The sequence below is a fragment of the Pinus tabuliformis genome, chromosome 1_2, assembly GCF_031772625.1.
Source record: "Pinus tabuliformis cultivar Carrire ecotype Pingquan chromosome 1_2, CPIR1, whole genome shotgun sequence".
NCBI lineage: Eukaryota > Viridiplantae > Streptophyta > Pinopsida > Pinales > Pinaceae > Pinus > Pinus tabuliformis.
The window spans coordinates 666318722-666340762 of NC_142298.1; positions in this window are offsets into that span (position 1 = coordinate 666318722).

Here is a 22041-nt window from a genome sequence, read left to right on the forward strand (position 1 = left end):
GTATTGAACTTTAACCACTGTATCAGAGATTTATTAGACAGTGTAGTAAAACCAAAATAAAGAATCACACATAAGTAACACACATGAACACCAATATAAGGTGGAAACCCAATGTGTGTAAAAGCCACCTGATGCTATTGTCTCTGTCTTCTTTTAATAATAAGAAAATATGTTTACAATCTTGTACTGGTGGAGACTTATACCAGTATGTAGGCACCCACCTGTAGAAGGCTACAACCTTCTCTCGTTCTCCAGCTTCTATTGGAAGGGAGCTACAACCCCCTAGTTCTTGTACTAGCCGATATGTTTACTAGTATGTCGGTGCTGACTTACAGAAGGCTACAACCTTATTTCTTCCTTCAGGGACCACATTTCATAAATTTTCAGACTGGATACTCCTAGAACACAACACCATAATCTAAAGGCCATGTTTCATCCAATTGTCATACTAGACTGTCACACGGAATCTGTCAAGGGTGCGGACACGACTGACCTTCCTAGAAGTCCAAGACATTCTAATGACAAACAAGACAAAATGGAGTGATCTTTCTCTAAATACACCTTTTACAACATGAAAACTACAAGTGTTTAGGCTTACCTTATTCCAAAACGCTGTTGTTGAAGTCCGTTCTTGACGATCCGGATGAGCTCCTCCTTCAAGTCAATTCCTGCAACCACAAACAATCAAACAATTACCAAGCACTTGCATTTCATATAATAAAACATATATTCAACATGCAGACCAAGGAACACATGAAATAACTCATTAACACAAGCTATTGAGAAAAATAAACCAGTTTGTATTAATAACGAAACAAAGAAACTCTTACAACCTGGCCTTGGTGTTGTGCAAGTTCCTCCCAGGGTCCATCAAGGGTTTTCCTCTACTTTGACAAAGCTCACCCTCTCCCAAGTAGAATCAAGTGAAGACAATCTCTCCTCACAAAGGCTCTAATGGAAGACCTAAACCCTGCAGCATTTACCCAAAGAAAATGTATAGCTCCAACCTCCTCTCCTTCTGGCTCAATGCCTTCATTTATAGTGCTGTAAAGAGGTTATTCAGGTCCACTATCAATGGGATCATCCCCCTCTATGGGTGGGATAGCTCCCTTATTGATGGGATAAGTTCCCCCTTAATAGAGATACATGAACCAACTGGAGGCGCATCCATTTCATCAAACCGACCTCTAGAATGTTCTAGAAGTAACCACAAGTAACTTTTTCAAGATAAAACTCGCGCATTTTTCCTTTTACAGAGGGACGCACCTGTCCCTTAACATACAGAGCGTCTATGGACGCGGATTTTGTGAACATGGTCAGCGTCCCCGCAGGTAAGGCTAGAGAGAACCTGCGACCCCAGAGATAAACATGATTTTTACAAGACTTTCTCTCTTCTTTGAGTTTGAGATGGATAACAGAGGCATGAGACTTGCCTAAGAGGGTAGCATGACTTGTTGATTTGAGCCATACTAACTGTAAGTAGTCAAGGTGACATTTTTTAGTGTAACAGATTGCCCCCTAAAGTGCGAAGCCTGGAATAGAATAGGGTTTTGTAATTCTAGGAAGGGTGAAGCGCTTTATCATTTCAAGGATTGCCTTGTGGATGGCCTGGTTGGAACCTGCAATTTTCAACACAAAATACATGGATAAGATTATATCATCACTGAGGTAGGCATTCCCATACTCAGATTCAAAACTTTAACTAATGGACTAACTATCCTGATACAGGAATGATCTTGCAGTACATTATTTTTATAGACTTTTGTAGACACAGTATGGACGCAGCCATCTGTTTATGATAAGTCTACATAGACAATGAATACAAAACTCCTCGCAGCCTGGATGGTAGAAACTAGATCCAGGGTCTTCACTTCTACTTCCCGAATTGGTACGATTCTAGCCATGTGATTAAATGATTCGATGTCGAACATGGTAGAAACCACTTGATTACCAGTCAATGATGTAAACTGTTAACAAGTGTGAGAGAAACCACCAGTAATGTCAATGGTTCTCAAAGTACCAAGCACAACCCGTGAAATGTGAATAGATGTTTTGATGTCGAACACTTCACGGAATCCTCTGATCGAAAGTCAATGATGTAAACTGACGTCAAAGGCGAGAAACCTGCCATTGATGCATGCAGACTTCAAGGTACTGTCGATTCCTAAGTCATCTTTCTAGATAATGTGTCGATGTCGATAGAAAGCGACCCGTTGCAGGCAAGCCCGCAACACGAAATCATTGTTCAAGTTGAAGAAATGTTGCTGTAAGGACTGACTCAGGGATGGTCAATGGATGACAAGTATTTTGCAGATGAAAGTTTTGCTTGCAGACCTCTTGAACACATAACGACACAACAGATGGTTTGGTGACGAATAACTCAAAGTTGATCCCTGAACCCGGTTAAAGATTTTCAAAGTGATTTAGTCAACTGTGAGGTAAAAGATTTCCCAACCCAGGTGAATGAAAAGTGTCGTGTTCAAGAGCGGTAATAAAGTTTCTTCTGAGGCAAAAGGTGACAAATAGGTTCATTCTTCTCTTTTTTCCCCCACCATTTCTGGCAAGTACCTCTTTATTTTTAACAAGCTTGAGGAGGATAACATATGCTTGATTATAAGCTCATCCTTCGGACGAGTCCAACCTAGTTTAAATGCGAACCCTAGGAAGGAGTGGTTCGTTCCTGTTTGTAATTGAACAGGTCCTTTACTGTAAAAGTTTAACGAGCCCAGTATAGGAGAAACTCGGCGTTTTTCAATTTTTAGAGAGTCTGAAAAACTTAAGGAAACTCCACGTTGAACTTTTTCGTATATTTGTGTCCCTCAAGCCCGAAAAAGTATAAAATAATACCTGGGGGAACCGCTTGATCTTGCGACCAAGGAGTACTTTCATAATAGTATCGTTGACCTGAAAAGTAAAAAGCGATCAAAGACACGTCGTTTTATTTCCTTATCGAGTTTGAAACGACAAAAACCCGGCAATCTTTTCCTGATTTTGCGGTCAGAAAAGAGCTAAAAGGGGACCGTCTTTTAATTCCGTTTTAACGAGTGAAAAAGAAACACTCGGCGATCTTTTCATGTTTTAGGAGTCAGAAAAGGGCTTAAAAGATGACTCTGAAATTTTGTTTGTGAAAAATTACAATTTCCCTTGAAATCCCTTCGTCCTGCACAAAAGCGACACATTACTCATACCTGTTTAAAATAGGCAAAAATACATTTGAAAACATCTTTTCATGGTAAAAAATGAACTAATTCATCCAAAAAACCTATAAAAAGACCTTTTACCATGTCATTTTTACCGTTTCACTGTTGAGGTTGAAAAAGGAGCTTTTGACAAGAAACTTCCCGTGGTTGCTGCGGAAAATCTGACCGTCGGAATCGAACGCCGCTTCACCGAGGTATTTTACACATCCCACTCTTCATTTTTATCCGTTTAGTTTTTTGTTTTTGGTCTCTGTTTCATTTTTTGGGGGGGTTTTGGGTTCAAAATGCGCCCCTCGGCGGACGCAGGTGCCCTTCGGGTGAGCCGCGTCCCCCGACTTTTTCTCACACGGGAAAAAGGTCTGGGGACGCAGTCCGCCTTCAGGCGAGCTGCGTCCGGACGCCCTGTGCTAAAAAGCCGGGGTGCGTCTTCCGCAAAGGGCGCATTTCAAAACCCTAACTCTCTCAAAAAACCACCAAATTTTCTCAAATTAATTTCTAATTGACTCTTTTGATGTGCAGGGCCCAAAACATGTTAGACTGGAGAGAGAGAGAGCACGTAGAAGACGATGAAGCTGCGATTAACCACCAACCCTCTCTGGATGCCTTAAGAACATGTGGATTGTACAAATATTGGACCATACCGGGCATGAGGGGCCAGGTAAGATTTTTGGAATGGCTAGTTGAGCGATGGAACGTTCAAGATCAATGCTTTTACATTGGAGGGCACCAGCTCGAGATAGAGCCCTCGGATGTATACTTTCTCACTGGCTTGCCAAACAGAGGTGAGCAACTCAACCTTGCGGGGACCAGGCCGGGTGGCCAATCCCTTGATGATCTCCGCGAGGAGTGGTGCAGACCAGGGACTCGCCATAAAAAAGGCGTGGAGATAAAGCACATCGCTCTGGCGGAACTTAGAGTTATTGCATTTACGGTCACTAGGATTTGTGGCGCGGCCGCCTTGCACATTGCCTCCGGATCCCAAATGCGGATGGCAGTTGACTGTTACCAAGGCACCATCTTCAACTGGTGCGAAGCTGTGTCGGCTCATATGAAGAGCCAACTAACCAAGGCAAAGAACGGACGACTAAAGACTTTTGGATATGGGCCTCTAGTCGTGAGCTTTGCCTTGGAGAGAGTTCCTATGCTGATCCCTCAGCAACTCACTGTTGATGACTTGGGTCCTCGGGAGCCAAAGCTTGTTCGATGGGTTGCGGTGATGGCCCGGCATCCTGACGAGGGTGCTGCAGTGGTTCGATTCTCAGACAGTTACTTCGACTGGCTAGAGGGCCAGCTTTTTGTGATACAAGACTTTCCATATGCCGGAATGGATTTCAGAGGTGATCCGGACATGGTTCTTCCACAGGGAGAACAATGGGATGACAGAGGTACTTTCATTTTCACAAGTTTTCTAATTATGTATTTTTTATTTTTCATATATATCGTCTCAAAGTAACAGTAAAATTTTAAAAATGCAGATGTTGGACCACAGCGTCCAGCCAATCTCCGGCCTTACGACAGACGACATCCAGCTGCACCGGCACCGGCCTTACAGGATGCGACAGCAGAAGTACTAGCCGATTTGGAGCATGATCTAGAGCGTCTCACGGCAGATATACCTGAGACTACTATGGATGACATTCCAATGAGGCTTCAGCGCTTCGTGGTTGCAGTCCCTGGACCGTTTAGGAGATTTCTGCGCAAGATAGCCCGCGCAGTGGTGTCGTACAGAGAGCACCACCAGTGATTGACTAGTCACTTTTGTAGTCACATGTGACATTTTTGACTTTTTGCACTATCATTTTGCCGATCATAAGGTGTGTTAAACCTATGATCGAAGACGATGTATATATTTTTGGACACACTTCTATCTATATCTATATATCACTATTATCGGCTTATCTTGTTTAACATGTATGATGAAATGTCTTTAAATTTACTTGCATGATTATTATAAATGTCTGTCCAACACTTGAGAAGCAATTGCATCTGCTAATGTATTCAAAGACCTTGGAATATGTTGATATTCAATGTAATCAAATTCACGTTCCAAGAGACGCACTCTCAAAAACAACCTTAATAACACAGGATTTCTAATGGCATAAACTCTATTAAGCTGTAATACAACAAGTTCAGAATCTAACCTCACTATCAAACGTCGAATTCCAAATGAAATAGATTCGGATAATAATTCAACCACTGCACTGTATTCTGCAATGTTATTCGTTGTTTGACCGAGGCTTACCCCATGCATAGAAACTAACTCGTCAGAGGGCGAATAGATAACCCAAGCTGCGGAAGAGATATTCCGTGTACTACGACAAGCACCATCAGCAAATCCAATGTATGTTTGGAGAGGCGTCGACATCTACAATATCAAGAGTAAAACCAAGATGAGCCAAAATAATGACGAAAAACCACACTTGCTAAGCTAAGCACACTGACTAAACTAACACACTTGCTAGCTAGAAAGGAAATCTAACCTATCTAAAAATTTCTCCATCCATCATTTTAAGCATAATACCTCTTTAGGTAAAGTCCATTTCTGGGTTTGCCCAAAGAGTCCCCATCAAAATCAACTAACTCATAAGCCCCTTTTGCTAGCTTTCGCTTTACAATGTAGGGCCCATGCCACATGGGAACGAATTTTCCAGCACCTAGCTTATCGTTCGCTTGATCATATAATAGTACTAGGTCTCCTTCCGAAAAACTTCGAGGGGTTACATTTTTATCGTACTGAGCTTTCATTCGTTTCGCGTGAGTCTCGATAGCTAAAGTAGCGTCACGTCGAGTCTCATCTAATTTAGCTAAGTATAACAACCGTTTCTCCTCTTCGGAAGTAGCTGGAAGTAATTCGACAGCCATTTGAAGTGATGGGATTTCGCACTCAATAGGTAACACAGCTTCTAAGCCATAAACTAGCTGAAAAGGGGTGAAACCTGTTGAATTTTTCACTGAAGTTCGATATGCCCATAGTGCCGAAAATAACATGTTATGCCAATTCGTTCGATGGATACCAATGATCCGTCGAATCATGACGACTAGAACTTTGTTGATTGACTCAACCAAACCGTTGGCTTGCGGATAATAAGGTGTAGAGCTATCGTGGCGCAAACCAAGCTGGCTTGTAAGTTCAGTCATCATGACATTTCGAAAATGGCTTCCATGGTCCGTAATGATTGCTTGTGGGACACCAAACCTAGTTATGATATGATTGAATACGAAAAGTGCAGCTGTCTTGCCGCTTGCGTCGAATGTAGGCATCGCCTCGGCCCACTTAGTAAAATAATCAACCGCAAGGATGATATACGCATGCCCCCCGGCCGAGTGAGGGTTACAAGTAATAAAGTCAATGCCCCATTTGGCGAATGGACCAGCGGCAATTATAGGGTGGAGAGGAGCAGGTGGAGCGCGCATCTTGCGATCAAACACTTGACAGTTGTGGCATTTTCTGACGGCAAGGATACAATCTTTAAACATAGACGGCCAGAAATAGCCAGCGCGCAACACCTTCTGAGCTGTGGCATACCCAGACATATGACCGCCACATGCTCCAGAGTGACAATCATTCAAAACTCTCTCAGCCTCATCGTGAGTTAAACAACGTCGAAAAACTAAGTCTGCCCCCAGGCGATAAAGTGTATCTCCAATAATTCTGTATTGCTGGGATTGAAACCGAATTTTTCGACGGTTTTCCTTGGAAGTTTCAGGCCGAAAGGTTTGGGTTTGGAGATAGATGATTATATCCCCATACCACGGATCTACAGTGCTAATAAGAAACAAAGATTCGTCCGCAATGGACTCCTCTGCCACAGTCTCTGTGTCAGCACTCGGGAAATCACACATCAATTCCGCGAAGACTAAAGATTTCTTAGACTTGGACTTCTCAAACTCCAAGTCGAACTCTTGCAGGATGACGATCCATTTAGAGTACTTGCCCCCTAGCAGTTGTTTTGTCAAGATATAAATCATAGGGTTGCAATCCGAAATAACAGTAGTTTTGCGGAGAAGAATGTAGTGACGAAAACGCTGGACAGCTTGAACGGCTGCCAGGGCCAATTTCTCCACATGCGAATATTTTAACTCAGTTGGATTTAAGGTTCTGCTAAGGTAATATATCACATGCTCTGCCTTGAATTCATCTTCTTGAACTAACACCATTCCAATGGTGGAATGCGAAGCTGCGAGGTATAAGAAGTAGTCCTGGTTGTAGTTGGGAGGATGCAATAACGGTGCATGGGTCAACGCGTGTTTCAGTGCATCAAAAGATTGTTGAGCAATCTCGTCCCAAAAGAATTGTACGTTCTGTTTCAACAACCGTGTAAAACCTTTAGTGACCTCGGCGTAGTTAGGGATGAATCGGCGTAAAAAGTTTGCTTTCCCTTGCAAACTTTGGAGTTGGCGCAAACTCGAAGGAGGAGGCAATTGGATGATAGCCTCGACTTTCGAGGGATCGACGCGAATGCCGGTTTTGGAAACAACAAATCCCAGCAATCGACCTGTTTCTATACAGAAAACACACTTGTGGGGATTCAACCGAATTCGATAATGCCTACACCTCATAAAGATTGCTCGTAAATGGACAAGGTGATCAGCTCGGTGTAAAGAATGAGCAGGCAAATCATCGAGATAGGGTTGCACAATGTGCTTGATGTCATGAAATGCATAAGACATGGCCCGTTGAAAAGTAGCACCGGCATTCTTAAGGCCAAAAGGTAATTTGCAATAAGCAAATGTCCCCCATGGACAAATGAATGCCGTTTTTGGTTGATCGGCAGGTAGAATATTGATTTGATTATACCCTGAGAAACCATCCATGAAGGAAAACATCTCACTTCCGGCACAATCATCAATAATTTGATCGATATAAGGCGTAGGATAGTTGTCTTTTGGACAAGCTCGATTGATATCCCTATAATCGATACAGATTCTTATTGTTCCTTGTTTTTTATTGACGGGAACAATATTCGATACCCAATCCGTTAACGGGATCGGATAAATGAAACCTGCTTTCAACAGCTTTTCGACTTCGGCTTTGATTGCAGCTGCTTTTCGAGGGTGAATCTGACGCAACCGTTGCCGAATGGGTTTAGCATCCGGGTAGGTTTTGATTTCATGAACAACAATGGCAGGATCGATTCCTGGCATTTCTTCGTAGGACCAGGCAAACACGTCGCGGAATTCTTGGAATAGGGCCTTGTAAGTTTCAATTTCTTCGTCAGTACATGCGGCACCTATATGAATGTTCTCCTTGATTCCGGGCTTCACTGAAATATCAATGGGAATAGTACGAGAAATATTCCCTAAATTCAGCTCTGAATCAGAATGTTTCGTTGGATCCTGAGCGTCTTTGACATATTCAGCGGTAAAGATAGATGAAAAATCATTTTCAAAGGCATCATCCTTAGGTAAAAACGAAGATCTGTGATGGAGATCGTCCCATGGTAGATCATCTACACTTAGGATTTCGCGAAGTTGTTCGTCAGATGACACTTCTTCGGGAAACGTTATCCGTTCTAAGGGTGAGGTGAAAAGTGACTCTTCACTGACCACATTCATTTGGTCGGTTGAATGAAAGTCGGTAAAAGACATAAGAGCTTCATAAGCAATCTCATACGGACTCAACGGCATAACATCACCGAGTGAGTCTAGCTCAGAGTCAGAGGGAACATACCAAGGATCATCATAAATAATGTTTTCTGACGTGATCATATGAATTGTTGCGAACGAAGGGTCTGCATTGAGTGGAGGGAGAGGAAAAGTTCCCAGTAAACCGGAATCCTTAACTAAACCTACACCAATGTCCCTATAAGGGATTGTCGTTTTACCAACATGCTGGATAGTTTCTAAAGAGGTTGGGTCGGATGAAAAGTATGTCAGCTGATCAATAGTCACGATCTTACCGTTATGTGGAAACTTAATGACTCTGAAGACCGATGAAACGACCGCTGTCATAGCATATGACCAACTTCGACCCAAAAGAAGGTTGTAGTCTAGAGGGGCATCAACCACTTCCACATCCAGACTAACGGTTTTACCTTCGACCCCTATAGGCAATTCTTGTAGAATACCAAACGGACGGAACCCACGGCCATCAAAGGCCTTAAGGATGGTGGGGGATTGGTTCAACGAAGGAGAACCAAGCGATCTCCAACATTGAATCGACATAATACACGTAGAAGCTCCCTCATCAATCACAGTCCGATGAATAGGCCTGTTTTTGACTATCACTGGAATTTGGAAAGCCATTTGATGGGGGAGACGCGGTGTACTACTTTCTAGATCAAAGATCATTAGGTTCGGGTCCTGAACATCGACAGCTCCAATAGCCGACAAAAGCAATTTTCGTTGCGCTGGACATGATTGCAGCACTTCGAGTGCCGACATTGCTGAAGGTGAAACAGCTAAGTCTTCAACAATGTTGTAATTCTGGGCTGCTCTCGCATGTGGATTGAAAGCAGACCTTCGAAGTACACCCTTGGCGGGCGGCTTAATCACTAAGTCTGGGTTAGGTTTTTCGATCTGTAGTGGATCGGAACCAGGAGCTGAGGTTGATGGGTTAGAGTTAGAAGATTCTGCTTCTTTACCATCAACAGGAGCCTTACTACCATAATCTTGCGATCGAGTCGCAATCCTGACATGAGACATCATCAAAATGGGTTCTTCACTGGCATTCGAAGAAGAACCTATCATCTTATTTTCCTGCTCGGGGAATGGATTCTTTAACACAGCAGGAGTCGGAGAACCTTTAACTATTTTCACTACCTCGGCCCGATGAGGGCAGTCTCTCGTAAAATGATCTTCTTCACAAATGAGACAAGGATAACGAGGTTTGCGCTTTTCGTCATTAGTTTCCGACTTTTCCGTTTTCTCCTTTGGAGCCTTGTCTGCTTTAGCCTTCTTCTTTCCTTTCTTCTTTCCACCGTTTTTGGATTTGGCCGTAGATGACTCTACAGCGTGAATGTCGGCGGTAAGTTCAGGAGGAGAAGACTCTCCTGTCGGAGAATCAGGCAAAGTGATAATTGGAGTATTGGAGGTCTTGGAAGACTTCTTCTTACTCTTCGTAGTCACGATACCAATCATACCATCAGCGGCATGAGATCCCGAAGGAGCAGCAGCGATTTGGTTTGACTTTGGAAGATCCGGAATTTTCTCGTGTAACGTACCCGACTGAGTGTAAACTAAGTCAAGGTATTGTGCCTGAGCAATGACTTGCTCCTCAGTAACTACGCCGGCCTTAGCTACATCTTCAGTAATTCTTGGTAATAATGATTTTACAAACCATTCAGCTAAAATTTGGTCCGGGATAAAAACTTTCACTAATCTCCTTCGACGTCTCCACTCATGGATGTGATCAGAAATGTACGTGGATGTCGATTGTTTTAGCGAAGTTAATAATTCCGTACCATTATCGTATCTGACTGGTAACTGAAAATGAGTTAAGAATGAAGTAGCTAACTGGCTAAAGTTGTAAAAAGAAGCCCGTGGCAACTCAATGTACCACTTGGCTGCGAGACCAATGAGTGTACGCTGGAAAAGACGTAAGCGGATAGAATCATCTGAGATGGAATTTGATGCACACCAGAGGTGGTAAGTCATCACGTGATTAGACGGATCCTCTCCAGACTTACCTTCGAACTTGGGTATATCGCTGGGCAACTTATTTGGCATTGGCGGCCAGAACGGAAGATATTGAATTGGATCGTTCGTTAGGCGCGTCAAGTCGGGTAAATCTAAAGTCGCAATAAATGGTAACTGCCGGTTAGGATCTCTGAAACTCTGAGTCACAATACCAGCCCCAGGAGGAGGATATCCAGGATAACTAGGAACAGGATTCGCATTGGGGATATTATATCCTCCTGGAAAACCAGGATTAACCGGACCGTACTGGGGTTGTTGAGGTGGTTGATAATTGTACCCAGGATACGGTTGATACTGGTAAACCGGTTGTTGGGCAGCTTGACCAGGTTGATACTGTCCCTGGTACGGAGGTTGAACAAATTGAGGTTGAGTAGTAACAACCGTACTTGTACCAGGTTGACCTGCAGGCATCTGGACTGTGGTTTGAACCGTGGGTCCAGACAACGGTACAGATGTCTGAGGAGCGGTTACAGGGACAGTAGAAACCGGAGCTGCCGATACTCCAGATGTAAGCATGGTAGATGAAGCGGTAGTTGCTGCAGCCGTGTGAGGTGGAGTACTCGGTGCAATTGGCGGCTGAGTAACTACAGAAGTTACAGGGGTCTGAACACTTGACTGGACAGGTTGCGGTTGCTGGGGTGGACCAGGAACTGCAGGTTGTCCTGCTTGAGGTACCGACTGTATACTTGGTTGCGACATCTGTTGACCCTGTGACGGATCCCATGTTAACATTCCAGGGTATTGACTCGTAACAGGTTGAGGATACTGAGATCCATAGCCGTATTGAGGATAGGGTTGATAACTGTAAGGTGTAGTCCCATATGATTGCCCTTGAGGTGGTTGATAACCTTGACCAGGGTATTGACCCGTAGGTTGATAACCTTGAGGTAAATACGAATACTGGGGTTGACCTTGACCTTGAGGTTGGTATCCTTGAGGTTGATACCCTTGGGGTTGATACCCTTGGGGTTGCCATCCTTGAGGTTGCCATCCTTGAGGTTGATACTGATACTGAGGTTGACTTTGGGGTACGTATTGAGGCTGGGGTTGATACCCTTGGGGTTGATACCCTTGAGGTTGCCCCCCAGGCATTAACGAAGGTTGCCCCCCAGGCGGTAATTGGCCACCTTGAGGTTGGTTAATGGGAGTTGAACCTGACATCATATAAACTTCACCTATACTCAATGGTACATTACCACTGTTTCCAACTAATAACCCATGATCAACAGGTTGAGGAGATGCTCCCGCAAAGGTACCAGAAAGTGACTGATACCCAGTAGGAACAGAAGGACCGCCATGTAAAAATGATTCAGGACTTTGTGAAAACACAGACGACTGACCAGACATATTTACAGGAGAATGAATTCCTCTAGGTGGAACCGGAGTACGAGGTGTAGAAAAACCTACTGAGTTGTCTAAAAAATTGGTTAATGCAAGGTACCAAGACTCACTTCTAGGAGGACTGTAAAAGATGGATTCACGCTCCCTTAGATCAAGGGTAATTAGATCTTCAGAATCAGAAACGCCTATTTCTTCCTCTGGAACAAGTTCTTCTATAGCAATTAATCCAACAGGAAGATTTTCGGTGATAATTCTTTCTATTCTTGGTGAATCAGGAACACTAGGAGTTGGAGTAACAGGTTCTGAAATTTCAGGTTCTTCGCCTGTTTCACTGGCAGATGAAAAACTACCAGCAAGCTCGGAAACTGTAACAGCTTCGGGATTGTAACCTGTTTCTAATCTTTGGTAATCTGGATGGACTACCAAAGAAGATTCTCCTTCTTCAGGTGAACCTACTCTACTGCCACTAGGAGGAGTTACAAGGACCTTTAAACCCTCTAAATAACTGGGGTCGTCTCGAGGAGGTGAACCCCTAAGTTCACGGGATCTTCTCAACAATTCGGCCACAGAAACAACTTCAGGAGACTGGCCCGCAATGCGACGGGACCTTCTCGGTAATTCCGCCACAATTAAAGATTTTAACTACAACACACGAAATCAAAGTAAAAAATTTCAAATCAAACCACCTAAAGTCTTCTAAAGAACCAATCAAATTTGAAGCACACGCCTAAATAATCTAGAGCGTCAAACCACACACAAACAGTAGTCTTCCGGACCAAAAGCGCTAGTTGGTGATTAGGCCCAACCTCGCAGGATTCAGTACAGAAATAGTGGGTGGAACAGTTACCCCGGCAACCTGCTTAATGAATAGACTGGACCAAGTTCCTCCACTTTAACCGTCTCGAAGTGAAGCGAACCCCCCAGAAAATCCAAGTGAGTATAACCGACGTCTGCTCCAGGTACAGTGGGACCTTCCCTCCACCGTCACCTTGGGTAGAATCCTAGATATTATGGCCACTAAGGTTACCAATCACAACAATTACACCTGGGGGAACAGTCTAAACTCCGACAGCACGCAAGGGCAGAGTAGCAAGCTCCAATCCCCTTACCGGCTCCTTGACAACAATCCAAGGTTTACCGATAAGTGACCCCTGGCTCCTCGACAATGGTTAATCCGAGGTTTACCGTTTGTAATACGTACTGCCTGGCGTCGTTCCCAACGAGGGAGGAATGATCCCCTCACTGGTTCGGACACGAGCTCGTGTTTCTCCTTTAAGAGGAGCTTTCCCAGAATGTAACTGAAACAATTGGATTTGTTCTACTCAAGATAGACTATCTGTTTGGTTTTGTAGTCTTGGAGAGTTAAGTACTCACCTACTCCAAGACCCTAGCCTAAGCTATGTTGGTGCTTCAGAGCCCTAGAAAAATAAAGATTACTAGATTGATTTTAATTTAAGCGTTACTTTTAAGGTTGTTTCTTAAGTCAAAAGGTGATGGAAGTGAAACTAGTGGTATGTTGACTCGACTCGAAACCACTACAAAATGCACCTAAAATGATTTATCCACTACTTTACTTTTTCGATGAATTGCTTAACTAAAAAGTTGAGAGAATGCAATCCTTATAAAAGCAACTTCTTAATTGAAGACAATCAAAGAAACAATTCGTTTTTCTTTTCCAAGCATAAAAACATAACTTCTCTTTACATGCACGAAAAAACTCTTTTCTTCTTTTGAAAACAAAAAGCTACTTGAAACAAGACTTTTTAAGAAGATGTTTTTGTATTTTTCTTTTAATAAAGCAAATAAATCTAATATAACCCAAAAAACAATCTTAAAAACTCTTAAAATCTATGAAAATGCACTCATAAGCAAACTAAAGGCAAATTTACTCTAAGCAATCTTAACGAGGCCAAAACTAACAATGATTATTTCTAAGGTGTTTTACTTGATCACAATCAAATCAAGGACTAGCTTATTGCAGAACCAAAAACTAGTCAAAACAAAATTCTAATCTTTTTGTCCTTTTTGAAAATGGAAATCAATACTTTAAAAACAAGCAATTCGAAATTTGACCCAAAACAACTCAAATGACAAGTTGCTCAAACAAGGAGACTTTACGGCAGGCTCAACTTCTAAGAAGGTTGACTAACCAGAGATATCTAAGGCTGGACAACTTTCTAAGCTCAAAGTCACTACAAAGCCTTACCAAAAATCAAACCCTAGGTCTAAACTTCGTTGAAAACCACTAAAACACTCAAAGCTCACAAAACGAGTTCAGGTGAGAATTCTTGACAGGGTACTAAAGGATCTGGGCAGAAAACACTAAGACAAAACAAAATCTAAAAGTAATTTAAGGCAAAAATGGAATTTTCTTAACTTTTACAGGAAGACGCAGGCCAGCCGTTGTCACAGGTGCGGCCCCGCACTGTGCAGTCGACAACAGCGCGTCCAAGGACGCACTGTGCAGCACACAGAGACTGCGTCTTTCTGGAAAAAAGAAGAAAAACTAAAGCCAACTAAAGCTACAGCTAAGCCACCCAAATACTAATTCTCACAGTCAAAAACCAGAAAATAAAAATGATTTTCTCAAAGCAAAGTTCATATAAAGGAAAAGACTCTCTCATTAATGGATTCCCCAGCGGAGTCGCCAATTTGTCACACGGAATCTGTCAAGGGTGCGGACACGACTGACCTTCCTAGAAGTCTAAGACATTCTAATGACAAACAAGACAAAATGGAGTGATCTTTCTCTAAATACACCTTTTACAACATGAAAACTACAAGTGTTTAGGCTTACCTTATTCCAAAACGCTGTTGTTGAAGTCCGTTCTTGACGATCCGGATGAGCTCCTCCTTCAAGTCAATTCCTGCAACCACAAACAATCAAACAATTACCAAGCACTTGCATTTCATATAATAAAACATATATTCAACATGCAGACCAAGGAACACATGAAATAACTCATTAACACAAGCTATTGAGAAAAATAAACCAGTTTGTATTAATAACGAAACAAAGAAACTCTTACAACCTGGCCTTGGTGTTGTGCAAGTTCCTCCCAGGGTCCATCAAGGGTTTTCCTCTACTTTGACAAAGCTCACCCTCTCCCAAGTAGAATCAAGTGAAGACAATCTCTCCTCACAAAGGCTCTAATGGAAGACCTAAATCCTGCAGCATTTACCCAAAGAAAATGTATAGCTCCAACCTCCTCTCCTTCTGGCTCAATGCCTTCATTTATAGTGCTGTAAAGAGGTTATTCAGGTCCACTATCAATGGGATCATCCCCCTCTATGGGTGGGATAGCTCCCTTATTGATGGGATAAGTTCCCCCTTAATAGAGATACATGAACCAACTGGAGGCGCATCCATTTCATCAAACCGACCTCTAGAATGTTCTAGAAGTAACCACAAGTAACTTTTTCAAGATAAAACTCGCGCATTTTGCCTTTTACAGAGGGACGCACCTGTCCCTTAACATACAGAGCGTCTATGGACGCGGATTTTGTGAACATGGTCAGCGTCCCCGCAGGTAAGGCTAGAGAGAACCTGCGACCCCAGAGATAAACATGATTTTTACAAGACTTTCTCTCTTCTTTGAGTTTGAGATGGATAACAGAGGCATGAGACTTGCCTAAGAGGGTAGCATGACTTGTTGATTTGAGCCATACTAACTGTAAGTAGTCAAGGTGACATTTTTTAGTGTAACATAGACCCATCAACAACATTGAAGCTCAAAATCGATCACCATTGCAATAAAACTATCAAATACATTTGCATCAACCAATCATTGAAACTCAAACATCACAATTGAATCAATGAATCACTTTGACAACTCATCATCACTGTAGAAAATCACAATCAATCAATCTGATCATTCAGAATATTTTCACCAGAATACAGTCATCAGAACCCAAAGCAGAACCCAGAACTCTGCAACAACAAACAGAAACAACTGAAACATACTTCATAAGGTATACGCTACTTCCCTGTGTTGAACTAGCGTGTATACGTGCTTTTATCAAAGCCAACCAATGTACACATCTGTAAATATTAATTCATAATTTTGCAGCTATTCCAGACTTCAGTTATACCCAGATCATAACATTTACATAATAACACATGCGTCAGTATTCAGATCTAGACTATACAAGATCAAACCATATAATGATAATTCATTTCAAGCCTTAACATCTCAATCCATCATTAGATCTTATCCCTCATCAACCGCTATGGTACATCCTTGGTTTAGATCAAGCAAAGCACCATAAGCCAATAACCTGCATTCTAGATCTCACCTCACACTTCATTAGATATTTGATACTTGCACACCTTGGCCTAATGATCTTCTCCTCCTTATATAGTTTTAGGCCTTTCTCAATACCATGGATCAAAACCACTTAGGACCAATACCTTGGACCAAATACCTAGGGTCAATACCTCGGACCAAATACCTTGGACCAATACCATGGATCAAAATACCTTGGACCAAATACCTCGGACCAAAAACTTAGTTTTCCAACATATACGTGCTTTTCCTTCTGTGAAAGTGTGTGTGTATGTATACGCTACTTTTGTTCAAGGAACTTGCGTTTATACACAGCTTGGTCAAGGTGAACCTGTGTATACATATATTTCTTCATTCTTTATAGTCTGATATGTAATTCTTTGTTGTTAACTTGTTGTACTGTGAACTGTCATCTGAGAGAGTAGCCATTATACATTACTTCTGAACTGATTCCTTTGAATTGCCCTGCATTTTGTCACATCTGTAAACACAACTGTCATGCATTCTGTCACATTTGATATCTCTTCTATAGATTCATATAGTTACCATATACAAGTGAGTTGTTCTACTACAAGTGGGTTGCCATAAAGTACACATCCATCATAATGCCAACAGGGTGGTGCTGATGTTGTACTAGGAGTCCAATGGCTACAACCTTTGGGTACAATAGCTTTTAATTTTCTAGAACTTTTCATGATTTTTTTTTTCAAAAGGAAGGGAAGTTGAATTAAGGGGTATTGCAGGGAAACTAGGAAAGATAATCAACTCTAACAAAAAGAAAAAGTTTCTAAAGAGAGAACAACGAGGCGTAATCGCACAATTATGTTCGCCAGAGCTTCCCACATCGAAATCATTTATTTATCCAAATGTCCAAAAAGACTTGGACAATCATTCCAAGGTATTTGAGACTCCCAAAGGCCTCCCACCTATTCCTGATCATGATCATGTTATTAATTTGATCCCAAGAAGTGTTCCTCCAATCATCAGTCCTTACATATATCCCTATGCCCAAAAGAGAGAAATTGAACATATGTTTGCACAAATGCTAGAGGTTGGTATAATTCAACCTAGTCAAATTTCTTTCTCTAGTCCAATAGTATTGGTGCACAAGAAGCATGGGTCATGGCACAAGTTTCCAAATTATAGGGAGCTCAAAAAGCTCACTATTAAAGATAAATTTCCCATTCCTATGATTGATGAATTAGATGTGTTATCACTCAGATGTCTTCCTTAGAAGTTATCAAAAAAGGAATAGTCTGAGGTAACTACAAAATTAATCTTTTAGACTTAGGTTCTGGCCAATCTAAGTCTATAGAGGGCTCTCTCTTTATAATTTAACTTTGTTTTGGGTAAGATTTTAGGCTAGTTCTTAGTGCTTATGATTGTTTTGTTTTGATTGGGTGGTGGAATTAAGAAAACAGATGGGCAGAGCAAGTATTCAGGCCATTGGGCTATGGAGTCAATCAAGAGTGGCTAAACTGGATCTGATCAATCACTAAGGTAAGAGTTCACAGGGCAAGCTAGCATAGCAAAAGAAAATCTGCAGGTTCAAATGGATGAGGTAGTCCTAACCAGGGCAAAGGGCAATGAAGGATCCTTAACCAGGATTAAGATGAAGAAAGGAAGGATGATCAGTAGTAAAGGGAAATGAAGAATCCTTTACTATGGACCAAAGGGGGGGTAAACTATGGAAGTAAGGGAGCAATTAAGAATTCCCAGACCAAGACAATTTAGTAGAAAACATATAGAAAGCAAACAATTAAAACAGAGAGCATTTAAGCTAATTCTGATGATATCATTCCTTGTTTGCTTTTAAGATTTCGTAAGAGACACATATGAATATTTATAACATGAAGAGAAAACAATATTTAAACATGAAGAGATAATACTTATTTGTTCCAACTGTGCACAAGAATCCAGTGAAATGTCCTCAACTTTATTTCATATCCAGCAAAACCAGTCCAATCTTGAATACAAAAGCTCCTTGGCTCAATATAAAATGTCTATAGAAATGTATTTTAATCCACCCTAATTACTTCAAAATATGAAGTATTTATACAAAATATCTTATAACAAGATGAGAATTATTTTAGGAAACCAAAAATATCTTCAACACAAAGATAGAGACAGATGGAGAACTGTCTTCTCACTATCCCTTTTATTATGACTGTGCTGGCTGTTGTAATTCGGATTTGGCTCTTTCAGTTGCTTTATAGTTGTGTGCTGGAATCACTTTCTATCTTCTACCTACTGATACTCTTTACCTGTTCTGCTTTGACTCTGTTTTCCCTGTTTTACTTGGCAGCTAGGTTTTACCATGTAGATTTACTGCAGTGACTTTATAGTAAATCCATAAGTTTTGTCCACCATTCATTGTTAGGTAATTTCATCCTTATCATTTTTCTATATATTTCGTCAGCTTCTGTATACTTAGAAAATTTTTTCCTGTTGGTAAACAAGTTCTTTACCTCATGCTCTATGTAAAACAAATTTTCAGGATTATCATATAATACCTTTCCAATGGGCAAAGACTTTACCCCTGAAGTACTAGCTTGGATTTTGGCCAACTTTTTTAGTCTTTCAATATAATCCTCTTGAGTCATCAGCTTGTCATTTATTACCATAGGACTGAGAAGTCCTTTTTCTCTTAAGATACCCTATTTTTTCATAAAACTATCAATGTCTGCTTGGATGCTTTGACACCTTTTCTCCAGATTGAGTATCAGGTTCCTTTTGGTGAGAACCTTCTTTATTTCTATGATGGTTGCTGTTTTGTCGTCTATTTCTAGTTCATCAAGCTAGTACATGTTTCTGCTGTTAAAAAATTTTATCAATAGGTTGGTCACTTCAGACATATCTCCCAATTGTTCTCTTGTCTTGTGGACTGCTTCTGTAGCCACATTCACTAGTTCAGTTTGTTCAAAAATAAATTGAATAGAAGGCCAAACATCATTGATGGAATCAATGATGTTGGCCCAAAGAATTTCTTTCATGTCTCCCAGTGGCTCTTGCAATGTCAAATCCTTTTCAAGGGCTTTTATTCTTTCTCCCATTCTTTGATTTTTCTGAACTTCTTCCTTCTGTTGTATCTGGGCAAGTTTACAATCAATCTCCAAATTTGACACTTTTTCTCTAAGTTTCTTAAGCTTAGTAGCTTGGATGCTCATTTCCTCCATGGATTTTAGCAATTCAACCATTTGTTTTGTGGAAGTACCTGCGCTTGTAGATGCCCCTGTTACTGGCAAAGCTATAGCTGGTGGAATTGTAGGTGCCAAGGCAGCAGCCAATGTGGAGGGTAATGCTGTAGAAACAGTAGGAATTACAGTCTGAGGAGTGGTGGCCAACTCACTCTGTTTGGACTGTATCAAACTATCTAACTCTTCCTTTTATTATGACTGTGCTAGCTGTTGTAATTCAGATTTGGATCTTTCAGTTGCTTTATAGTTGTGTGCTGGAATCAATTTCTATTTTCTACCTACTGATACTCTTTACCTGTTCTACTTTGACTCAGTTTTACCTGTTTTACCTAGCAGCCAGGTTTTACCATGCAGATTTACTGCAGTGACTTTATAGTAAATCTGTAAGTTTTGTTTTCCATTCACTGTCAGGTAGTTTCATCCTTATTATTTTTCTATATATTTCATTAGGTTCTGTATACTTAGAAAAATTTGGCTTGTTGGTAAACAAGTGCTTTACCTCATGCTCTATGTAAAACAAATTTTCAAGACTATCATATAATACCTTTCCAGTGGGCAAAGACTTTACCCCTGAAGTACTGGCTTGGCTTTTGGCCAGCTTATTTAGTCTTTCAATATAAGCCTCTTGAGTCATTAGCTTGTCATTTATTACCATAGGACTGAGAAGTCCTTTTTCTCTTAAGATTCCATATTTTGTCATAAAACTATCAATGTCTGCTTGGATGCTTTGACACCTTTTCTCCAGATTGAGCATCAGTTCATTTTGGTGAGAACCTTCTTTATTTCTATGATATTTGTTATTCTATTGTTTATTTCTAGTTCATCAAGTTGGTACCTATTTTTTCTTTTAAAAAATGTTATCAATAGGTTGGCTACTTCAGACATATTTCTCAATTCTTCTCTTGTCTTGTGGACTGCTTCTGTAGCCACTTTCAGTAGTTCAATTTGTTAAAAAATAACTTGAATAGAAGGCCAAACATCATTGATGGAATCAATGATGTTGGCCCAAAGAATTTATTTCATGTCTCCTAGTGGCTCTTGCAATGTCAAATCCTTTTCAAGGGCTTTCATTTTTTATCCCATTCTTTGATTTTTCTGAATTTCTTTTTTTTGTTGTATCTGGGCATGTTTACAGTCAGTCTCCAAATTTGACACTTTTTCTCCAAGTTTCTTAAGCTTAGTAGCCTGGATGCTCATTTCCTCCATGGCTTTTACCAATTTAGCCATTTGTTTTGTGGAAGTACCTGAACTTGTAGATGCCCCTGTGCTGGCTGATGTACCTGTTCCTAGCAAAGCTATAGCTAGTGGAACTGTAGGTGCCAAGGCAGCAGCTAATGTGGAGGGTACTGCTGTAGAAACTATAGGAATTACAGTCTGAGGAGTGGTGGCCAACTCACTCTGTTTGGACTGTATCAAATTATCTAACTCTTTCTCTATCTCTTTTAATTGTTCATTCAGCTTAAGGACTAAGTCCATAAGCTCTCCCTCCTTCTGAGTTTCCAACACTTCAGCTATTTGAGGATGATGTAGAGGGGGAATTTTGAGCTGCTTCTTCAGTGCAACTATGTCATCATTTTTCTTCTTGATAAGCTTTTCTGCAGCTTTCACATCCTTGGGATCATGTCCTAGCTCTATGACCAAGTCCTCTAAGGACTTTATTCTGGTGTCCTTGGCCTGTGAAGAGGCCTTCTCTAACTGGAATTGTGCTGATATATTATTCAGCGAATTCTGGAGTTGGTGGGCTGCAATTGCCTTGCTGGTCAAAGTGGAGTAAACCATTTCCCCAGTCTACTTGTGTAACTCTATTTGGTCAATAGGATGGATATCCTTTGCCAATACTTCAAAGTCTATTTTCAGATAATCTGCCATTGATCTGGGTTGCTATGTAGTTGGCTTCAAGAAACTCATCTGCATTTTTCCTTCCTTTATGTCAAAGGCTGACATTAGCCTTGTTTGATTTGTTGGAGCCATTTTGAGGTAGTGTGCATAACTTTGGGCCTTCAATCTTTCATTTCTTGCCTTGATTTCTTTGTATTTCTCTTTTATGTCTTGGCTCTGGCCACTTGGAGCTCTAAAGGAGGATACTTCCATGCTATGTTGTCTCTCTAGCATTTGAGCTTGTGAAGTGGAAGGTTCTTGTGTACCTCCAGAGGGTGTGGTCTGCCTGCTTTCTATTCTTTCTGCACCTGTAGTTCCAGCTATCTCCTCAGTATACTCTTGTTCTGAAAATGGGTTCAACCTTTGCCTCTTGACATAAGTTTGGGCAACAGGTCTACTAGAAGGAGTGGCTTCCTCTCTATCTCTTTTAAGATTCCTCTCCTCATTTAGAGGAGTCTGTAAAATAGGAGGATTGCTCATGATATGTTCTAGTTGAGCAAG